Source organism: Pan paniscus, chromosome 3 (assembly GCF_029289425.2).
Source record: "Pan paniscus chromosome 3, NHGRI_mPanPan1-v2.0_pri, whole genome shotgun sequence".
NCBI classification, from domain to species: Eukaryota; Metazoa; Chordata; class Mammalia; order Primates; family Hominidae; genus Pan; species Pan paniscus.
Window position 1 is genome coordinate 112,542,826 of NC_073252.2, and position 23,887 is coordinate 112,566,712.

Below are 23,887 nucleotides of genomic sequence, written 5' to 3' on the forward strand. Positions count from 1 at the left end.
CCTTAGTAATTCTGTGTGTTCTTGGGCAAAACAATCACTCTCAGTTTGCAGTTTTCTTTTAAATAAAAGGAAATATTTAAGTGTCTAAATTGATTGTGTTAAGCAAGAAAAGTGTCTGTAAAATACCTAGAATTTTGTTAATTTTTTTAAAGTATAGGAATTTTATTAACAAAATTCTTTTCTGAGTCTGATATGTTTCATTTTTGTATAATTTCTAGGTTACTGATTCTAGGAATTTAAATTACATAAGCGCTATCTTTAAAATTTTTTTCTAGACTAAAATATGACAAACTAATTTATGATCGAGGAGAGTTGTCTTCTCTGTAATTCTGTAAGCACCTCATCTACCTGCCTAAAATAGCTGGAAGGGTACACATATATTTGAACATAGTTTTATGCATCTTTACCAGTACAATCTGTACTTGTTTAATTTCCAAGTTCAGGTTTTTATTACTGGTATCATAATTTAATTCCTGCTTCCACTCTTTTCAATCTCTAAGCAATATCTTAAATCCAAAAAGAGTAAAATATTTAAAGAATAAATATGGTGAGGACAATCATAGATATTTGACAGAGGCATAATGACAAAGAATCATTGCCTTCTATCAATTTAATATGAACATTTCTATTCCACAAAATGAGAGTTCCTTTGCTAAGAGTTTAGGAGAAATATACTAATGTCATTAAAACTGTTAAATGATTTTAAGTAGTTGTTTAATAATATATTAAAGTCCCCTAAAACATTGTTTTTAACTTGCTGGTCTGACTAGAAACCCACATCTGAAAAAGATACATTTGAAGCTGACAGTCATAATCATAGAAAAGAATTAGCTGAGCATCATTAGTTACCTAGCTCTATGTTAAATGTTAGGGGAGATATAGAAGACAAATTTGGGTTCCATGCCATCAAATTTATAATGAATTAAAGAAACAAATAAGACACATATGAATAAATGCTTAAAATGTAGAATTGTTTATAAATAAAAAGTTCTGTGCTAGAAATTTTATAATTTAGGCATATAGAAAAGAGGGGATCTTGGATGTTTAGTAAAGAAGTTTAGGGAGCGAGACTTTTCCATGGAGGTCTCCAAGTTCTCAAGCCTAGATGGCTGGTGGACAGTAATGCCTGTGAAAAGAAATGAAGAAGGGATTTTTTTTTCTTAACCTACCATACATAATGGGGACGTTTTATCCAAAGGAGTAAATACAACAGACAGGGACAAAGGTGTGAAGCTCAGTGAGAACTTCAAACTGAAGACTGAGACCTAGCAGTCATTACCAGAGTCTGAAAGATGAACATAAATATACTTTCCAAAAAATAAATTGAATATAATTTTTTAAATGTGAATTATACCACACTTCTTTTCTTCCAACATTTTAATTGTAGAATTAAAACGTATTCAAACCATTTTGCTGTATTCTCTTAGACTTTTCCAGTTACTATAACGAAACACCATAGACTGGGTGACTTCAACAACAGATGTTTATTTCTCACAGATCTGAAGGCTGGGAAGTCCAAGAATAAGGTGCCAGCCAATTTAGTTCTTGATAAGGCTCTCTTTCTGGCTACAGACAGCCACATTCTACTGTCTTCTCACATGGCAGAGGGAGAGATCTGGTTGCTTCCTCTTCTTCTCAGGATACTACTCTGTTAAAAGATAAACGTAGGCACATTAAATTGTTAATGAATTTATTTGAGCATTCAACAATTCACAGATGAGGCATAACCAGTCAGCAGATGTTTCAGTGCTCCACTGAGGGGAGCAAGGAGAAAACTTTTCTAAGGCGTTCATGGAGGCAAGACAAAGAAAGTCTATTTGATTGGCTAAAGCAGAAAGTTCCTAGTTAGAGGTTAGTTTGGTGCTTTCTGATTCATTAAGGTTAAGTTTTATTTTACTGTTGACATTGAGTTGGGTTTTGGTTTGCTTGCACAAGAAACCAAGGTGCTACAGATTTCTCAGCCTAATAGCCTCCCAATTCATCTTTTTAATAAATTCTATTATAAGGGTCCCATCCTCATGACATTTAAACGTAATTATTTCACAATGGTCCCATCTTTAAATTCATTGCCTTGGGGGTTAGGGTTTTAACATACAAATTTGGGGGTGACAGGACACAAACAGTCAGTCCATAATGTGTATTGAAGAATGGTGGCCTCAGTATCTATGTAACTTGAAAGGCTCCAATATTATGTAAGCATGTAATATTAATGTATAATTATACAAGGATAAGGAAGACTCCAAAGCCTTCTGGGATAAGATATCATTTATAAACTTTGAGTCTGGAGATAATAGCTAAAAATGTCTAAAGTTTCTATTGCAGAGCCTATAGGCCCTCTTGTTAATGAAGTTTCCATAATAGTATTTTTCCCTACCAAAGGTTAGGTCTTTTACTGATAGAATTGAATATATTAAGAGGCAAATGAGGCTGAAAGCACGTCCTCTACCACCTTATAATAAGCACACTGAAGTAAGACCTTAAATGATCCTTTTCTGCTCAATGGCCTGGAAGCCAGTGTCTTCAGTGGGTCCTGGTTCCGGAGGAGAAGTTCAGAGCTACACTGGAAGAATATGCAAAACTTCCAAGTCAGGATGTACATACTGTGCAAATATGTCCAGCTAGACCTAACCCTGATTAATTGCTTTTATTGAATGAAGCAAATTTTTTATTTGGATAATTTCATTTAAATTTTGTAATTAGGGCAAGGAGAGGATTAAGTAAATTGTACAAATATGAAAACTATAGCTTTAAAAATGGCTTTTGTGTTCTCAAATAATTTTAAGGGAAAAAATTTTCTTCTAGCATGACACACATAGTTCCTTAAAAATAATGGGATATCTATCAAGCTGCAAATTTTTTCTTGGCTGGAATTTATTGTTGGGGGCAATGCCCTTTTCATCTCTGCCAAGAAAAATATATTGAAATGAGTCCTTTTTTTCTTTTAAAGTTTGAGCTTGAAAAAATGACTTTAAAAATGAAACCATCCTAGAATGTGGTTTTTTAAAAAGCAATGGCTAGAAAGTACAGATTTAGAGAAGTGTACAATTTATGCTGTGGTAATAGCCACCATTTTATAAATCTTGCCATTTACTTAGGTGAAGTTATTAATGTTATCTATTGTGGGTGTCTGAAGAATGTATGGTTAGATGCCAATAACCTCCTTTTGATTCCATTTAAATTATTCTTAGGATTACCCTAAACCAGTAGGAGAACAAAGAATTATGAGGCTAAGCTTAGAAATATCTAATAATAATGATTGTGAGAAATATATATCCTCAAATATATGAAGGAATACTTCACTGTCTTGGCTATATGAGAGAAAACAGGACATGGGATGAAGCCTGCAGGATATTTTTACATGCCCTGCATTGCTACTGCCTTTGCATTTTTGAGGAAATGACCCTTAATTAAATGAGCTAAATTAAATATTAAGTATTTAGCTCAGAACAGACAGCTTGCAATCAATAAATATCAATTTTTTAATCTCACATTTATGTCACTTGGTCAACTCAGCCATTGTTTGTTTAAATATATAACAAAGATATTTGTACCACATTAAAGTTCATTTAATAATAAATTTTAGTTAAAATAATTAACAGTAAGCAACTCTAAGAAGATAACTTAAAATACAAGACATCTAAGGAAACCTTGCATCAGACTTAAAAGAATCAACATCAATTAAATGTATCAGAATACTCTCTAAATTCATGATTCAAGCAGCAAGAATTCATAACAAAAATTGAATGTACTTTTAAAGAAATCTTTAGATTTGGTGCAGAATTCCCTCATATGAAGTGAAAGCTGTGCAAAAGATGAGCCAGATGAATAGATTGAAATTGCTGAAACACAGTCCTGACATGCTCAGAGGGTCGTTTAACAAGTTATATTTTACTGCGACAGACAAGTCATTTTTCACACACATCAAAAACCATGGGGGCAGCAAGTATAGAGTAATACGTGACATATTCTTGATTAAGTTTGTCCTGTGCACATTTTTAACTCATTTGTGTAAGACAGCAATGTAGGCTATATCTTTTTTCCTTTCTATTGCTCATGCTTTTCACAATCTGACAGTTGAGCTTGGCTATTTCATATATATTCTTCTTTGCTCATTATTTGAAGACAAATGTCACAGCTCACACTTCAAATTTTTGAAATATTATCAATCATTTTTGCCTCCTTTCTTAATGCAATTGTCATTTTTGGTACTTAATGGTAACATAAAAATTTTGTAACAGTCTTTAAAAATGATTTGTAAATTCATCACTCATTTTATGAAATTATGCCTCCTGCGTAGTACCAAGGTGTTCACTCATTTTCCAAAATACCCTAAAGTGATACAGAGGAAAACAGACACAGTGACACAGGAGAGTCTGGAATCTTACAGGGCTTGTGTGTTGTGGTCATTTGTCCCCTTAGAATACTACAGCAGAGGCCAGGCACTGTGGCTCACGCCTGTAATCCCAGCACTTTGGGAGGCCGTGCGGGCAGATCATGAGGTCAGGAGTTCGAGACCAGCCTGGCCAACGTGGTAAAACCCCGTCTCTACTAAAAATACAAAAATTAGCTGGGCATGGTGGTGCATGCCTGTAATCCCAGCTACTGGGGAGGCTGAGGCAGGAGAATGGCTTGAACCTAGGAGGCGGAGGTTGCAGTGAGCCGAGATTATGCCGTTGCACTCCAGCCTGGATGACAGAGCGAGACTCTGTCTAAAAAAAAGAGAGAGAAAAAAAAGGATACTACAGAAGCTTATTTTACATTTACTTTATTTACCTCTGTCAAATAAAGGCTCTTGCTCTGTATTATAAAAAGATTCTTTCAGGTACATAGGGTGGCTTCTGAGCACCCATACATTGTCAGCAATTCCTTCAATAATTTTCTGGTAAAGAGACATTATCTCTGGGACGATAGGAGGCCTCCTTTGGTAATTCAGCTCAGGAGTTCAGCTCCTAAGCATTACTTTTATTTCTACCAATTTAATAAATGCTACTTAAGTTATCCTCGTCTGAAAAACTTGGGACATTGAACTATAGGTCTTAGTCAGAATTGCATATAAAAAGGCATAATTCCTTAGGGTAGTTTTCTCTAGCAAATAATAAATAGAAACAGTTTTTGGCCAGGCGCGGTGGCTCATGTCTGTAATCCCAACACTTTGGGAGGCTGAGGCAGGTGGATCACCTGAGGTCAGGAGTTCAAGACCAGCCTTGCCAACATAGTGAAACCCTGTCTCTACTAAAAATACAAAATTTAGCCAGGTGTAGTGGCAGGCATCTGTAATCCCAGCTACTCTGGAGGCTGAGGCAGGAGAATCACTTGAACCGGGGAGGTGGAGGTTGCAGTGAGCCGAGATCTTGCCACTATACTCTAGCCTGGGAGACACAGCAAGACTCTGCCTCAAAAAAAAGAAAGAAAGAAAGAAAGAAAGAAATAGAAATAGAAATAAAAGCAGTTTTCAGAAATTGTATCTGATATGTTCATATTAACATAAAATAATTATAATTATAATAAATATTATGTATGAAAAAATAAATATTATGTATGTAAAATAATATCTATTATGTATGCAAAATAATAAATATTATGTATGTAAAATAAATATTTATTATGTATGTAAAATAATAAATACATTTTTGCATTTATAAGAGCTACTAATGACAGATTATATACAAAAAGACCGTTTTCTTGTTAAGAAATATGAGATAGATAAATTGTAGTTACATCAATAACATAAGTATAATTTTGGAGAAAAATCTATTAAGTTGTAATAAATGAATTGCAAACATTTTAGACTAAACTGTATCAAAAAATGATATTAGTCAAAGGAACTACTGGTTTTCCCATTGACATGTAAAATGCTTGAAAGTTATTAATATCTTCCTCAAAACAAGAAAAAGCTGAACAAACTGAAAATTAACTTTTCTTAGATCTCAGAGAATTGAGATCATAAGACATGTTTAAGGAAATGGCCCTCCATTTCCTTAATGACCCTTCCACCACCTGGAATACTAGAGACAGGCAAATACAGACAATACTGATCAGCTCACTTGTGGCAGAAGCTGTGGGGGCCAGTAACTGGTAGAAACACTTAAATGGTAACTTCAGTTCACTGCTGGGGGTTAATGGTGTGGACTAGCTTAATAGTTAAAAACTCCTGATGCCCCAATTTATGATGGAATCTCACACCTTTGTGGATTTTCCCTTCAGGAACTGCATCAAGTTTCTATGGTAAAGATCAGAGGTAAGAAGAATAAGAAACCTTGTGTTTGGCCAGAAGGAGGGGGAAAGAAGCATTTTGAAAGAAGGAAGGAAGGCCTTCACAAGAAAGGCCTTCCAAAGGAATAAACCAGCAAAGGGAAAAAAATGAAAGGAAAGGGAAAAAAAAAAAACTTTCCAGCAGAGGAAAAAAAGCTTCACTAGAGCCTTATTGGACTTGGGGGCAAGGTAAATTACCCACCTCCAGCTCCCTATAGCCTTTCTGTCTCACTTACAGGGAGGAATAAAAGGCTGAGAGTCAGGAGGATTGCTGGAGCCCAGGAAATGGAAACAATAGTGAGCCAAGGTTATGCTACTGTGCTCCACCCTAGCTCCACCCTAGAATAAGGGCTATCACTTACAGGGAGGAATAAAAGGCTGAGAGTCAGGAGGATTGCTGGAGCCCAGGAAATGGAAACAATAGTGAGCCAAGGTTATGCTACTGTGCTCCACCCTAGCTCCACCCTAGAATAAGGGCTATCACTTACAGGGAGGAATAAAAGGCTGAGAGTCAGGAGGATTGCTGGAGCCCAGGAAATGGAAACAATAGTGAGCCAAGGTTATGCTACTGTGCTCCACCCTAGCTCCACCCTAGAATAAGGGCTATCTTGCCCATGGGACTTGACCAGTCTGATCTGAGTGCCTTATCCAGGGTCCCTGCTTAGCTGAACTCTCTTACAGCATAGCCTCAGATGCCCAACCAGGGCACTTCCCAGAGGCCATGGGCCATGAGCTGTGGCTCTTTTATGGGCAGATCCTGCCTAACCATCAGAGACCTTCTGCATACAGGCCCCCAACAGTGTGCACACACTTGTGGCCTCCCCACACTGCTTTGCCAGTTCACACTCTCCCACAACCTCCACCCACTGCTTTGCAAGCACACATGTGGACCCTGCCACTATGGCCCCGATTAAGCACTTTTGCTAGCATTCCTCACTGAAGTATTGTTGCCAACAGCCTTGGAACAGCATGGTCCCTCCAGTGCAGCAGGTGTTTAACCTTGAGGGGCCAGAGAACAAACCCATGGGCCTCGTCCCAGCCCCCCAGTGTTAGAGAACACATGCCAGGAGTGCTGAGCTAAGCCTTGGCCCCTGAAATCATCCAGAAACAAAGCCAGTAAACTAAAACAAACTTATACCACAGTGAAACCCTGAAGGACATCAAAGAATATAAAAGCAAAAAGCCCCATCAGTAGGAGAGCAACTTCAAAGATTACAGGAACATCAGCCTACACAGATGAGAAAGAAACAGTGCAAGGATTTTGGCTACTCTAAAAGTTAGGATGTCTTCTTACCTCCAAATGACAGCTCTAGCTCCCCAGCAATGGTTCTTAACCAGACTGAAATGACAGACATAGAATTAAGAAGCTAGATGAGAAGGAAGATCATCAAGATTCAGGAGACAATTGAAACTCAATCTAAGAAATCCAGTAAAATAATTCAAAAGCTGAAAGACAAATAGCCATTTTAAGATAGAACCAAATGGATTGGGTAAAGCTGAAAAATGCACTACAATAAGTTCATAATACAATTAAAAGTATTAAGAGCAGAATATACCAAGCTGAGGAAAGAATCTGAGAGCCAAAAGATTGGTTCTTTGAATCACCTAAGTCAGACAAAAACTAAAGAAAAAAAAATTGTTTAAATGAACAAAATCTCCAAGAAATATGGGATTATGTAAAGAGACCAAACATACAGCTACTTGGCATCCCTAAAAGAGAGGGAGAAAGAGCAAGCAATTTGGAAAATATATTTCAAGATATGCTTTTGTCTACGAAAATGTCCCCAACTTTGCTAGATGGGTCAACATTAAAATTCAGGAAATTCAGAGAACTGTGATGAGATATTATACAAGATGACCATCTCCAAGATACACAGTCATCATATTCTCCAAGGTCAATGCAGTAGAAAAAAAAATTAAAGGCAACTAGAGAGAAGGGGTAGGTCACCTACAAGGGAAACCTGTCAAATAAACAGCAGATCTTTCAGCAGAAACTTGACATGCCAGAAGAGATTGGGGCCCTATGTTCAGCATCTTTAAAGAATCTCCAACCAAGAATTTCATATCCAGCCAAATGAAGCTTCAAAAGCAAAGGGAAAATAAAATCCTTTTCAGACAAGCAGATGCTAAGGCAATCTGTTATCAACAGACTTGCCTTACAAGAAGTCCTTATGGGAGTGCTAAACATGGAAACTAAAGACCATTACTGGTCACTAGAAAAACACACTTATGTACATAAACCACTGATACTATAAAGCAACTACACAATCAAGTATATGTAACAATCAGCTAACGTGATGACAGGACCAAATCCACACATATCAATATTAATCTTGAGCATTAATGGTCTAAACACCCACTTAAAAGGCAAAGAGTGTAAAGTTGGATAAAGAGGCAAGACACATCTATTTGCTGTCTTCAAGAGACCCATCTCACATGCAATGACATCCATAGGTTCAAAGTAAAGGGATGGAGAAAGATCTATCAATCAAATGGAAAGCAAAAAAAAAAAAAAAAAAAAAAAAAAAAAAAAAAATTCAAAAGTTGCTCTGTTCTTTTATTTCAGACAAATTAGACTTTTTAAATTTTTTATGTCAGACAAAATAGACTTTTTAAACCAACAATGTCCAAAAATAACAAAGAGAGAAATTACATAATGATGAAGGGTTCAATTCAACAAGAAGACTTAATTATCCTAAATATATATGCACCCAATACTGGAGCACTCACATTCATAACACAAGTTCTTAGAGACCTAGGAAGAGACCTAGATAACCACACGATAATAGTGGGAGGCTTCAAACCCCACTGACAGCATTAGACAGATCATTGAGGAAGAAAACTAACAAAGATATTAACAACCTAAACTTGACAATGGAACAAATGGACCTAACAGACATCTATAGAACACTCCACCCAACAAAACAGAATACACATTTTCTCATCTGCACATGGCACATACTCTAAAATTGAGAAGACACTCTACCCTAAAGCATTTTTTCAAAAAATTCATAACAAAACAAAATCTAACCAACCACACTATCAGGCCAGAGTGCAATACAAATAGAAATCAATACCAAGATTTCTCAAAACCATACAATTACATGGAAATTAAACAACTGAAACCTGAGTGACTTTTGGGTAAGCAATAAAATGAAGGGAGAAATCAAAACAAAATCTTTGAAACTAATGAAAATGAAGATACACTATACCAGAATCTCTGGGACAAAACTCAGGCAGTCTTAAGGGGAAAGTTCATAGCATTACATGCCCAAATCAGAAAGTTAGAAAGATCTGAAATTAACAAACTACCATTACAATTACAGAAACTAGAAAAACAAGAGCAAACCAAAACCAAAGCTAGCAGAAGAAAATAAACAACCCAAATCAGTCAAACTGAACTAAATGGAGACACAAAAAATTACACAAATGATTAATGAAATCAAAAGCTAATTATTTGAAAGAATAAATAAGATTGCTAGATCACTAGCTAGACTAACAAAAAAAACAGAAGATCCAAATAAACACAATCAGAAATGACAAAGGTGTGTTACCACCAACCACACAGAAATACAAAAAGCCCTCAGAGACTATTATGAACACATCTTTGCAAACACGCTAGAAAACCTGGAAGAAATGGATAAATTTCAGGAAACATACAACCTTCCAAGACTGAACCAGAAAGAAATTGAAATTCTGAACAGACCAATATGAGATCCAAAATTGAATTCATAATGAAAAAACTCCACCAAACAAGAAATGCCCTATCCAGACAGCTTCATAGCTGAATTCTACCACAAACAAAAGAAAACCTGGTATCAATCCTTTAAAATTATTTTAAAACATTGAGGAGAAGGAACTATTCTCTAACTCATTCTATGAGGCCTGCGTTGTTCTGATACTAAAACCTGGAAATAGGAAATAATGGAAAAAGAAAAATCCAGGCCAATATCCTTGATGAACATAGATGCAAAATTCCTCAACGAAATATTGAAAACCAAAACCAGAAGCACATCCAAATAATTCACCATGATCAAGGAAGCTTTGTCCCTTGGATGCAAGATTGATTCAACATATGCAAATCAATAAATGTAATTCATCACGTAAATGAAACTAATATCAGAACAACATGATGATCTCAATAGACGCAGATAAAGCTTTTGATAAAATTCAACATCCCTTCATATTGAAAACCCTCAACAAACTAGGCATTAAAGGAACATCAAAATAATAGGAGCCATCAATAAAAATAAAACAAAACAACCACAGCCAATATCAGAGTGAATGGGCAAAAGTTGGAAGCAATCCCCTTGAAAACTAGAACAAGACGAGGATGCCCACTCACCACTCCTATTCAATATATTACTGGAAATCCTAGCCAGAGCAATCAGGTAAGAAGAGAAAGAAATAAAAGGCATCCAAATAGAAAGAGAGAAAGTCAAACTAGCCTTGTTTGCAGAGGATATAATTCTATACCTAGATAACCCCATAGTCTCTGCCCGAAGGCCCATACCTCTGATAAACAGTTTCAGCAAAGTTTCAGGATACAAAGTCAATGTACAAAAAGTCAGTAGCACTTCTGTATACCAATATGTCCAAGTTGAAAGCCAAATCAAGAATGCAATCCCAGTTATGATAGTCACAAAAAGGATAAAATACCTATGAATACACGTAACCAGAGAGGTAAAAGATCACTACAATGAGAATTTCAAAACACTGCTCAAAGAAATCAGGGATGACACATATAGAAAAACATTCCATGCTCACGAATAGGAAGAATCAATATTCTTAAAATGTTCATACTGATCAAGGCAATTTACAGATTGAATGGTATTCTTATCAAACAGCCAATGACATTTTTCATAGAATTAGAAAAAATTTATTCTAAAATTTCATATGGAACCAAGGAAAGAGCCCAGATAGCCAAAGCATCCTAAGCAAAAAGAATAAAGACAGAGGCATCACACTACCCTACTTCAAACTATATTAGAATGCTACAGTAACCAAAACAGCATGGCACTGGTACAAAAACAGGCACACAGAGAATTAAGAATGCAGAAATAAAGCCACCCACCTACAGCCATCTGATCTTTGACAAATTCAACAATGAAAAACAATGAAGAAAAGACTCCATATTCAACAAAGGGTGCTGTGATAACTGGCTAGCCATATGCAGAAGATTGAAACTGGAGTCCTTCCTTATACCATGTTTAAAAAGTCAAGATGGATTAAAGATTTAAATGTAAAACCTAAAACTATAAATCCCTGAAAAAAACTAGGAAATACCATCCTTGACTTTGGCCCTGGCAAAGATTTCATGACAAAGACTCCAAAAGCAATTGCAACAAAAACAAAATTGACAAGTGAAACCTAATTAAAGAGCTTCTGAACACTGAAAGAAGCAATTGGCTAGTAAATGGAAAGCCTATATTATGGGAGAAAATATGTGCAAAGTACACATTCCACAAAGGTGTAATATCCAGAATCTGTAAGGAACTTAAATCAACAAGCAAAACACAACCCTATTAAAAAATGAGCAAGGAACACGAACAGACATTCATGCAGCCAATAAGCATACAAAAAAATGCACAACATCTCTAACCATTAGAAAATGCAAATCAAAACCATAATTAGATGCCATTTCACATCAGTTAGAACGGCTATTATTAAAAAGTAAAAAAATAACAGGCTGGCAAGGTTGCAGAGAAAAGGGACCACTTATAGACTGCTGATGGGAATGTAAATTAGTTTAGCCACTGTAGAAACCAGTTTGGAGATTTCTCAAAGAACTCAAAACACAACTACCATTTGACACAGCAATCCCATTACTGAATGTATACCCAAAGGGATACAAATTGTTCAACCATAAAGACACATGCACTTGCATGTTCATTGCAGCATTATTTACAACAACAAATACATGAAATCAACATAAATCCCCATCAATAGTGGACTGGGTAAAGAAAATGTGATATATATATATCTCACATTTATTCATATATAATGGAATACTAGGCAGCAATAAATAAGAAAGAAATTGTATTCTTTGAAGCACTATGGATGCCACTGGAGGCCATTTTCCTAAGCAAATTAATGCAGGAAAAGAAAACCAAATACCCCATGTTCTATAATCAGTGGGAGCTAAACACTGAGTACATGTGGACACAAAGGAAGAAACAATAGTACCATATGTATAATCTTCATTGTTAACTATGTAAAAGTGTTACAGGAAAGAAGCCCCAATCCAGACCCCAAGAGAGGGTTCTTGGATCTCGCACAAAAAAGAATTCAGGGTGAGTCCACAGAGTAAAGTGAAAGCAAGTTTATTAAGAAAGTAAAGGAAAAAAAGAGAAAGGAATAAAAGAATGGCTACTCCATAGACAGAGCAGCCCCAAGGGCTGCTGGTTGCCCATTTTTATGGTTATTTCTTGATGATATGCTAAACAAGGGGTGGATTATTCATACCTCCCATTTTTAGACCGTATAGGGTAACTTCCTAACATTGCCATGGCATTTATACACTGTTGTGGTCCTGGTGGGAGTGTAGCAGTGAGGATGACCAGAGGTCACTCCCATGGCCATCTTGGTTTTGGTGGGTTTTGGCCAGCTTCTTTATTGCAATCTATTTTATCAGCAAGGTCTTTATGACCTGTATCTTGTGCTGACCTCCTATTTCATCCTGTGACTTAGAATGCTTTAACCATCTGGGAATGCAGCAATACATCTCAGCCTCATTTTACCCAGCTCCTATTTAAGATGAAGTTGCTCTGGTTCACACTCCTCTGACAAAACTGCCAGAAAATGAAATTTTTTAGGGGTTTACTTAGTATCTTGAATGATAAAACACACCAAAATGAATTTAGACCTCATTCTCCTTTCTTATTCTAATATTCTAAAGCGTCTTCCTTGTGATTCAACTGATAAATGTTTTGAACTTCAAAAATCAAAAGATGAGTTCTTTGGCAATAAAGCGGAACTTGCTAATTTATAGCTGATATGTCTTAATGAATAAAACTCTGATTTATGAAATTTGAAAATATGTTTAAAGATAATTATTGTAATTTTTATAGTTTTTTATTAAATTAGTATATTATGTTATACTGTAAAATAGAATATATAAAAGTCTACTCTTATTATTTGTGATACTAATGTTCTATAAAAATACTACGAACACTGGATTAACAAACACTGAGCCTCTACTCCTAAGGGAAATACAGGGTTAAGTTCCTATGAACCTATGGTCACATTTTTATCACTTAGTCAGTACGTAACTCTATTTTATGTATTCTTCTGTTTAAAGACACATTTTAAAATATATATATTATTAATTTATTAACATTGAACTCATGGCCAACAGCATTTCAACTCATGCCTGAATGAACTTTATCTAACATGCATTTTTTTCCTAAATTATGTCACAGCCTCCTTGCACCTAGGAAACACTAGACAGCACTTCAACACTACAACTGAGGGCCATTAAAGAAGCGAAATCATCAACAACCAAAGCACAGAAATAAGAAAAAGAGGGCATTAGTTTATACTGATGAGAGCTAAAACAAAAAGGCAGAGCATCACCTTGTTCAATTTCAGCCGCACATCGGGCAACTCAAAATTTTCTTTGCTCTGTGCATGTCCACAAATGTTAAAAAAATGTTTATACTGATGAGAGCTAAAACAAAAAGGCAGAGCATCACCTTGTTCAATTTCAGCCGCACATCGGGCAACTCAAAATTTTCTTTGCTCTGTGCATGTCCACAAATGTTTAAAAAAGAGTCACAAGTATTGATTTTGGTGTTACAAGTAAATTTTATGAGTAGGCAAAATTGCAGATATGGAATCTATGAATAATGAAAATTGAAGATTGTGTGTATACGTATATGTATATGTGTGTATATACGTGTGTGTAAATAAACATATGTGTTGAATAAATATTCTGCAGGAGATGTTTATAAGATTCTTTGGCTTTATGAATTCTTTTATCTTTTTTTTTTTTAACGAAATATCTTAGTGAATGGCCTTTCCATTTATCCAATGACCCACATTGGTAACCAGGAGTGATCTTTGAGTTTATCCATATTATTGGATGCAATTAATCATGATGTGTTTGTTAAAAAATTTTTTGATTGTGTGTCACAAAATATCAGCAAAAAGTAGTTTGAGTATGGAGTGTAATTTATAATAAAGACTCAAGCATCACTCATGGAAATCAAAGTAAAAATCAAGTGGGCGTCTATATTGAACTGAAACCAAGTATTTCAGTATTTTCAGGTTCTTTTTCTACTTTTCTTGCTTCTATTTGTCTGCAATTCTTATCATTCATGCCTCTCATTAGATTACTTTTCTCCATAGTGAGCATAACAGACTATAGCCACCCACGTTTGGTAAATGAACAATATTTGTAAGAGAATAGAGATAACATTGTTCCCACCCCACCCCCCAATAGGTCAGCTTCGCAAATTCATGGAGTATACCTTTTATTGGTTATAGGAAAGTGTTGAACAACTGTTGAGTCAATTTTCTGGAACTGAGTATTCTTAAACAGGATAAATTTTTATTCTACTAATATTAAATGAATAAGTTTTTGTTGCTAACCATATTAATGTCCCAGCTATTACCCTGAAATAATTTATGAAGCAGTCACAAAGGCAGTGTTTAAATATGCTGTAAGATATAAGGATAATTCTGCTATTAAACATTGATCAATCACATCTGTTATATATATACCCATCACATCTTAAATTTTTGAATTATGAGAGGTTGTACTATAAATCTGAAATTAAAACAACACAACTTTATTAGCTCAGATGCATTTTCATTACAAAAATGTAACTCATTGAGAATAATGCTTTTTTCTTCCTACTTAAACTGGAAAAGTTAGAAAGTATAATTATCCAAGCCCTTTATTTCAAGAAGTATCATTATTATTATTGTTATTATTATTATTATTTTTTTTGAGACGGAGTCTCGCTCTGTCACCCAGGCTGGAGTGCAGTGGCGTGATTTCGGCTCACTGCAAGCTCTGCCTCCCAGGTTCACGCCATTCTCCTGCCTCAGCCTTCCAAGTAGCTGGGACTACAGGCGCCTGCCACCACGCCCAGCTATTTTTTTGTATTTTTAGTGGAGACAGGGTTTCACCGTGTTAGCAGGATGGTCTCCATCTCCTGACCTCGTGATCCGCCCGCCTCGGCTTCCCAAAGTGCTGGGATTACAGGCATAAGCCACCATGCCCAGCCAAGAATTATCATTATTTTTATAATCACCTTTGATTAGAATATACTTTCATTTGGGCACACAAACCTAAAATTATATATGGTAAAGTTCTAAACTGAAAAAGAGTAAAGCTGTTTGTATAATCTTAATAGTAGCATTATCATCTATTAAAATTATATCAAGATTTAGAATTTGTTAGACAATTAATTATAGAAAACTTTGCATATGAGTAGATGAATGTATGTACTTTTCTCAAATTTTTTACCTTTTGGTAAACCATGTGTATAATTCAGTTTGTGCATTACATGTGTTCCATTACATATATACCAGGCTGGCTTCTATTATCATAGGGCCTCCTCTTATGAATTATGCTCCCAAACCATAGTAGCTATACTGACAAAAAAAAAAAAAAAAAAAAAAAAAAAACCCTCAACCCTGTAAAATATTTTTAAAAGTTTATTCTGAGCCAGATATGAGTAACAACAGCCCACGGCACAGTGTCAAGAAGTTCTGAGAAGCTGTGCTCAAGGTGATTGGGTTACAGCTTGATTTCACACATTTTAGGGAGACATAAGACATCAACTAATACATTTGAGGTAAACATTGGTTTGGCCTGGAAAGATGGGACAACTCAAAACAGGGGCACGGAGAGGGTTATAGCTCATAGATGGATTTAAAGATTTTCTGATTGGCAGTTGGTTGAAAGAGCTAACTTATTATCTAAAAACCTGGAATCAACAGAAAGGAGTGTCTTGGTTAAGACAAGGGATTGTGGAGACCAAGGTTCTTATTACGTAGATGAGTCTCATAGGTGGCCTACCCTTAGAGACAAGAGATGGCAAATATTTCCTATTCAGGCTTTTAAAAGTTGCTAGACTTTTAGTTAATGTCTTCAGCGTTGGGAGGGACTGAAAGGGGGAAAGATCTAGTTATGTTAATAAAGATTCTTTACAGATACAAATTTTCCCCCATGAAAGACTGCTTTGCAGGGCCATTTTAAAATATGAAAAACTGACATAATTGGGGGTAAAATATTTTGATTTCTTTATTTATCTGTCATGTGATACTATCTAGTATATCACATATGTAGTATGTGATATACTAGAGTCTGGCTGGAATTTGGTATCTTATGGTTACAAAGAGTCTGTTTTGTCACTCTTATTATGATCTCTGTTTTAATGTTAATGCTGGTCAATTGTGCCTCAACTCCAAAGGGAGGAAAGTATAATGAAGCATGGCCTATCTCTTCCTTTCTGTCATAGCCTGATGTAGTTTTTCAGGTTCCTTTGGGTCCCCTTGGCTGAGAGCGGAGTCCATTCGGTCAGCTGGGGGAATTTAGACTTTTACTTTTGGTTTACAGGTATGTGTTAAGGGAAAAAAAGTAAGATTTAATGTTAACATAATTAAAATGTGAGTATATTTCTTTGTATACATATAAACAAAAGGTACCAAATAGTAAACTAGTTAATTAACATCCATACAACTGGCCACTTATTTTATTTACATACATAAAAAATTGGTTAGAAAAAGAAATTCAAATCAATAGTCATCCATATGTATAATTTATTATACTACACTTCCCCCCACTAGCTACTCACCTCAATTCTTAAAATTTAGTACTAATGTTTATGATGGAGGTTTACAGGTCATAACAACTAGCCTTTTGCTACCGCTCATAAAAATAAACCCGTCAGAATCTATGCATTGTCTTTTGTTACAGTGGTGTATAATGTGGTTGGGGTCTTCATAACATTTATGCCATAGGGCCATATGTTGTTTTGAAATTAATCTTCCTTGGGGTGATTCATGTAAGTCATTTTAAGTACAAGCATCAAGTTTTGATGGTACTCAGGAAAGATTTCTACCAAATGTCAACTTAAGCACTATCTGCAAGTGCCAGAAATTTTCCCAAGAATATTGTTGTTGTGAATTGAAATTCTGAACCCAGAGACTAGATTTTAAATGCAGGGAAAAACAGGTAAGAGAGAGGAAGAGCAAATAATTCTCCCTGACAAGCACTTAATTAGCATCTTAATAGGGTATCTACACTCCTGAGAAGTTGTGCTGATGCATGCCCTATCTTAAAAGGGCACCATGCTAGAGTTTCTTTTCTCTTTTGTAAGAGGCTCTTGGTTGTTTTTCTGCAATAGCAACTGAATGCTGAAGTAATATTTAGGTAATATCCTGAGAGGTAAATCTCCTTTGCTGCTCAAAAGGCACTGGAATCATTAGAATAACTGTCAGGATAAGTGGCGAATTAAGTGAAGTAAACCTATTGGGAAGGGTTTATTATCACTCTGTTTTAGATCTATATTTTCCTTGTCTTGGTATTTGTGTCTTATTCTAGGTGAATAACAACATCAAGAAGAAAATGGAAGCTATCAGAAAAGCCTCTACCATCCCCACCACATCTACCTGTCTGCCTGTGTGTGTTCCTAAACTCCAGCTTCTCTCATGAAAGAACTCTCCATGCATCTGGCTTAAGGTCATCCCATCCCTGATCTCCACTTAAGGTAATTGTTCCAGCAATTATCCTTCCCTCTTGCATACTTGATTTTTCCTTTCCTAAGAAATCATACCATCAGCATACAAATATACTGTTATTTCTCCCATCTTAAAACAAAGAGCAAAAAGACTCCTCAAAAACCTTTGTTTCCACTTTCTCTTCTAGTTTGTGCACCATTTCTCTACTAATAATTGGAGAAAAACTCCTTGAAAGAGTTCCGCATACTTCCTATATTTCCCAATGTCCTCCTCCTATTTTCTCTCAAACACCTTTTATTCATTTCTTTTGTCCCCACTTCTCCCTCAGAACTATTCTTAGCAAGGTTATGATAACCTCCACGTTGTTAAATCTACAGTGATTTCTCAATGCTCAATTTTCTTGACCTGTCAATACAAGTTAACAGAATTAGATTTCTCCTCCCTTTAACACTTGCTTCATTTGGCATCCAGGACACGATATTCACCTGGTTATGCCTTGTAAGTCCCTTTGCTGTTTTCTCCTTTTCTCTCAGGCATCTTAGTGTCAAAAGCCTCTTTTCTCTATTTTTACTTATTCCTTTAGTAATCTTATCCAGTCTTATGATTCAAAATATCATGTATATGCTGAAGGCTTTAAAGTTAATGTCTCTACCTTAAGTCTCTCCACTGAATTTTGAGTCATCTGCCTACTTTGAATGTTCAATAAGCATCGCACATCTTGGGAGGATTCCTTGATCCCAGGAGTTTCAGACCCTGAAAAAAAAAAAGGAGGGGGGGCATCTCAAGTTGACCATGACCACACTTAGTTCTTAATGTCTCCCAGAAAACCTGTCTTTCCTGTAGTTTTCCTCATCAAAATTTATGGAAACTCCATACCTTCAGTTGCCAAGGACCAAAATGATTGGTATTATCTTTGATTTTTCTGTCTTTTTCACCCCACATTCGAGGCAAATTCTATTGATTATATGATCACAATATATCTGTGAATCAAATACTTCTCATCTCCTTACCTACTACCACCAGTGTCTAACAACCCATTTCATGACTGTATTATGCTAATAGTGTTTTCATTGTCCTTCTTGCTTCTACCTTTGACCTCCACCGTACTTCAAGCCCTGTAGTTTATTCTCAAGAAAGCACCCAGGAATCCTGTAAAAAAAAAAAAAAAGTCCAATCTGTCATTCTAATGCTAAAAAGTCCATAAAGGCTTCTCATTTCAGTTGGAGTAAATGCTGAAATCTTTAACATGACATATTAGACCCCATAGGACTCTCCTCTCATTTCTGCAACATCTTCTGCTATTATTTTTTTTTTCTTGTTCACTGTGCTTCAGCCATGCAGGTCTCCTCACTGTTACTTTATGCACCCTCCTGCAACAGAGCATTGGCTCTTGGTATTCCTTTTGCCGACAAGGCTCTTCACTTAGAGGTTCACGTGCTCAGCTCCCTTACTTCAGTCATGTCTCTAGGGTCACCTGCTCAAGAAAACCTTGACTGAACACTCTATTTAAGCTTTTACTATTCCTCAACTCCCTCTGCTAAGCTCCCTATTCTCCCTTGTTGCTCTATTTTTCTCTTTAGCATTTGCCACCATATTTACTTATTTATCTTGGTTATTGTCTGCACTAGAATGTGATGGAGAATGGAAATGTTTCTGTTTTCTACACTGCCTGACACACTGTGGTCAATTAATTTTTTTAAATAAAAAAGTAATACTTATTATTGCTACTTATTGGGTTTGCACAGAAGATAAAGGAAATGATAGCTCAGTCTATCAGCAGCATGTTTACAATCAGGTAAGTTTGCTTGCTCATAGTCTCTAAGTCAGAACCCTGGTGCTATAGATTGAATGTGTCTCTCAAATTTCATGTGCTAAAAATGTAATCCTCAAATTTGTATGTTCACAAGTGGTGGAATATTTAAGAGGTAGTCAGGATTAGATAAGGTGATTGGTGTGATGGGACCAGTGGCTTTATAAGTAAAGGAAGACAGACCTGAGCTGGCATACATGCTCTTGCCCTCTCACCACATGATGCCCTCTGCTATGGCTTGCTGCAGCAAAAGGGCTCTTGTCAGATGCAGACCTGTCAACCTTGGACTTCCTGACCTCCAGAATTGTGAGCTAAATAAACTTGTATTCTTTGTAACATATCCAGTCAGCAGTATTCAGTTATAGCAACAGAAAATGGACTAAGACACCTGGGTTTATATATATAAAAATATATTAACTGGTATGTTATTTTAACTGGTATTGTTATATTTTAGTGGCAGTATTAAGATATAATTAGGCAAATGGTGGCAATTGAAAATAGCCTGTAGGAAAGGAAAATAGCTCAGAGAAGTCTGAAAATATGAGGTATGCAAAATGTATTAGGCCGAGAGAGACAAGAGTATGTGACTGAAGTCATCTTCCTCCCACCCATGCCTGGGGCAATTGTTTTTGTTTTTGGATTTTTTTTTTGAGACAGGGTCTCACTCTACCACCCTGCTGGCTAGAGCACAGTGGCACAATCGTAGCTCCCCTTAACCTTAACCTCCTGGGCTTGGGTGATCTACCCACCTCAGCATTCTGAGTAGCTGTGACTACAGATGTGCACCACCCTGCCCGTCTAATTTTTTGTATTTTTATTAGAGATGGAGTTTGCCATGTTGCCCAAGCTGCTCTTAAATTCCTGGGCTCAACCAATCTGTCCACCTCAGCCTCCCAAAGTGCTGGGATTACAGGCGTGAGCCACCGCGCCCAGCCAGGCAATTGTTTCAAAGCATTTTTTTCTTTTTACCCCTCCCTATAGTTTCCAGACTGATAAATTAACTACATAATTTATAAATTTGTAATAACTGATAAATTACCTAAAATATTACCACAGGTTGCACAATGTGACCTTCACTCATTATCTTCATGCTCCTGAAATTAGTGATACAAAGAACAATGTATAGCCGATTAATAGCTTATGTTATTTTAATGTAAACCCTTGGTATAAAAACTTAAAAACTGCCCCTTTTTTTTCCATTTAAAACCCACTCACAATTTAGTGAAGAGAATGGATTAATCCAAAAGAACGAATCTTCTCAAGAAGAAACTTTGTCAGCACTCAAAAGAAACAACGTTTTTTATATGTAGTTCTCAGAATTGTTTGTGGTAATTAAAAAAAAAAATCATTGACGAATTTTGTTATGGTTTTCTACAGTTTTATAAACAAATGGTACGTCTCATATATAAACCAATATTTTTGTATCTAAAGTCAGTGTAATCTCAATGTCCTAGCCTTGTGTATTGTAGCCACTCATGAATATTTATTGAATTAATAAATAAAGATTAATACCTAACCTCAAAATATGAATCTAAGGAAGTAGGCATTCATATAAGTACAGCTAATATTTAGCTAAGAAACTTGTGTAAAATTAACATCATTGATAATCTTTGTGAGGTTAAGTATACACATGTGTTAAAGAGAAGAAGCGTATTTTTAAGCCAAGTTACAGAACAGATATTCAAATAGAGAATGTTTTCTGAGTTTTTGTGAGCACATGAAATTATCAACCTGCAAAATGCCTTACTTACAACTATAGACCGTATTAGGGCTTTCACTGATACCGACATTTACTTTTAGGATTTCTAGGATTCTGTAGTCAAGTTTTAAAAGTTACTTTTGCAGCACAGTTATACTTAACTTTGAATCATATCTACCTGTCATCACTAAAGCAAAAAACAGCTATAAGAATAAGAGGAAAATATAGGTTCTCACTGTGAAACTGGATGACAGGAACCTACTTAAACAAGACCAAAAAAATTGACACTTTGGATTTTTTTCACTAAAATAAAAATCCATGAATTATACCACAGCAGGAAAAAAATGGAAAGTTCTCATAAGGCAGAAAAATGGCCACCAATTTCAAATGAGGAAAAAAGTGTCCTGTTTCATAGTAATTTAATTATTTAAAGAGAATATCTCAAAAAGGTTTTATAGATATATAGGCTAAAAAACTAAAACTCCAACAATTCACTTTGGGCGTTTTTGTTTCACTCTTATATTTGTTCTTCAAAGGAAAAAAAACAACAAGAAGCAAACTCAAGAAAGATATTATCTATATACCGTATGATATAGTCCTTCCACAAATATATGTAGATCACCTAAAATATGGCAGGCACAAGCACTTATTAAAAGCCTACTATTTGCTAAGTTGTGAACTAGATGCTGAAAATATAAGTACACACAAGACCAGTCGCTTATCTCAAGGAGTTTAAAGTATGCAGATGCCCACGTGGACACAAGATACAGAGATAGAAGATACAGCATGTGCACTTGCACTTCCTGTCCTTAAGGAATCACCTTGAAAGGGTACCAGAAAGCTTTTAAAATGGTTCTCTTTAGAATCCTAAGCACATATTGTAATATTCCAAATGGAAGTATATGACAACTTCTCTATATTTCTCCTCTTTGCCTCAACTAAAACCTGGCTGGTCTTCAAATACCAAATACCTTCAAATAGTCCTTTCAAGAACAAGCTTATTCGTTGTCCCACACCCCAAATTCCTAAAGCAATTGCAACATTATCTCAATTTCTCTTTGCCAGTTCTAGATCATTATTTTTCTATATTTATGCAAGAAAAACCCCTTCATCCTTTAAAACTTACAGCATCCAAATTTGGTACCCTCTAAATTTTCTCCTTTCTGACATGTTTCTGATAATTCAATCTTCCCTCATACTCATTGAGGAGCTTGGCCCTTGGTTTACCTTCTTCTTTCCATCTTATTTTTCTTCATTCTTCTGGAAGATTTCCATATGCAAGCAGTGATTCTAACCAACCACCTAGTCACGATGTTTATTGTGATCTTCAAATTCAATCACTTCCATCTCTATTTTGGTTTAATACACACTCCCATCTCAGCACACAGAAAGTTACCATATGAAAGCTCCCAACCCCTAAATTTTAAGGTTCTGTTCCACAATGCTTTCATTCATCTAACCCCCTTCTCTTCTAGCTTTCTAAATCTTTTTTGCCCAGAATCGTTGCTGAACTGAGACCTTTAGTCGCCCTGTCTTTCCCCTTATTGACTACCTTCTCTATGCTTTGGACATTTTGAAGTTCATAACTTCCCACGCTTTCTCTCCTAAATTCTTCATCCCATGTCTTTCTTTTGTTTATTTGTTTTTGTTTTTGTTTTGAGACGGAGTCTCACTCTGTCATCCAGGCTGGAGTGCAGTGGCGTGATCTCAGCTCACTACAATCTACACCTCTCAGGTTCAAGCAATTCTCCTGCCTCAGCCTCCCGAGTACCAGGATTACAGGTGTCTGCCACTGCGCCCTGGTAATTTTTGTGTTTTTAGTAGAAACAGGGTTTTGCTATCTTGGCCAGGCTGGTCTTAAACTCCTGACCTCAAATGATCCACCTGCCTCGGCCTCCCAAAGTGCTGGGATTACAGGTGTGAGACACTGCCCCTGCCCATTTCTTTCTTTTCTATGGTAGTTCCCAAACTGTCAGTCTTCCCCCTCACTTCATAAGCTCTCACATTGCTGCTGAGCAATGCCAGAGAAAATGTAACAACCACGTGGCTGTTGGCAGTAAAAGTGCATGCTCGCTGACTCAGGTCCTTCAGTCCAGATCAACAGAAAGCATTATTGGTCAGCTACTTCTCCCATTTCTGCTCTCCTTCTTCCAACTCCAACAAGTACCAAGACAATCTGCCGCTCCTCTCATCTTATGCTGACCTGGCTTTTTATTATCTGGTGCTATGCTTTACACTTCGGTGTGAAGTGTCCTCCCTTTATCATCATTATTTCATTTTCACTTTCAGAAAAAGAACTGCCAATAATCTGAGTCCAATGCATCCCTTTGCTCCATTATCTCTTAATGTGTTGGCTTCTTTATAGCATATGAATATGGTTATCGCTCCCATTTGCGGAAAAAAAATCCCTCCTTGACTCTTTACATCATTAT

At 36.1% G+C, this 23,887-nt stretch overlaps 1 long non-coding RNA gene across 1 annotated transcript in view; it reads left to right on the plus strand.

Annotated features, from left to right (window-relative positions):
- The first annotated feature begins 17,809 nt into the window (after window positions 1–17,809).
- Window positions 17,810–23,887, plus strand: part of LOC117980036 (uncharacterized) — a 40,875-nt gene continuing 34,797 nt past the window's right edge. Inside the window, exon 1 of the long non-coding RNA XR_004671163.3 lies at window positions 17,810–17,975. This is a non-coding gene — a long non-coding RNA (uncharacterized LOC117980036). The remainder of the gene's footprint in view (window positions 17,976–23,887) is intronic.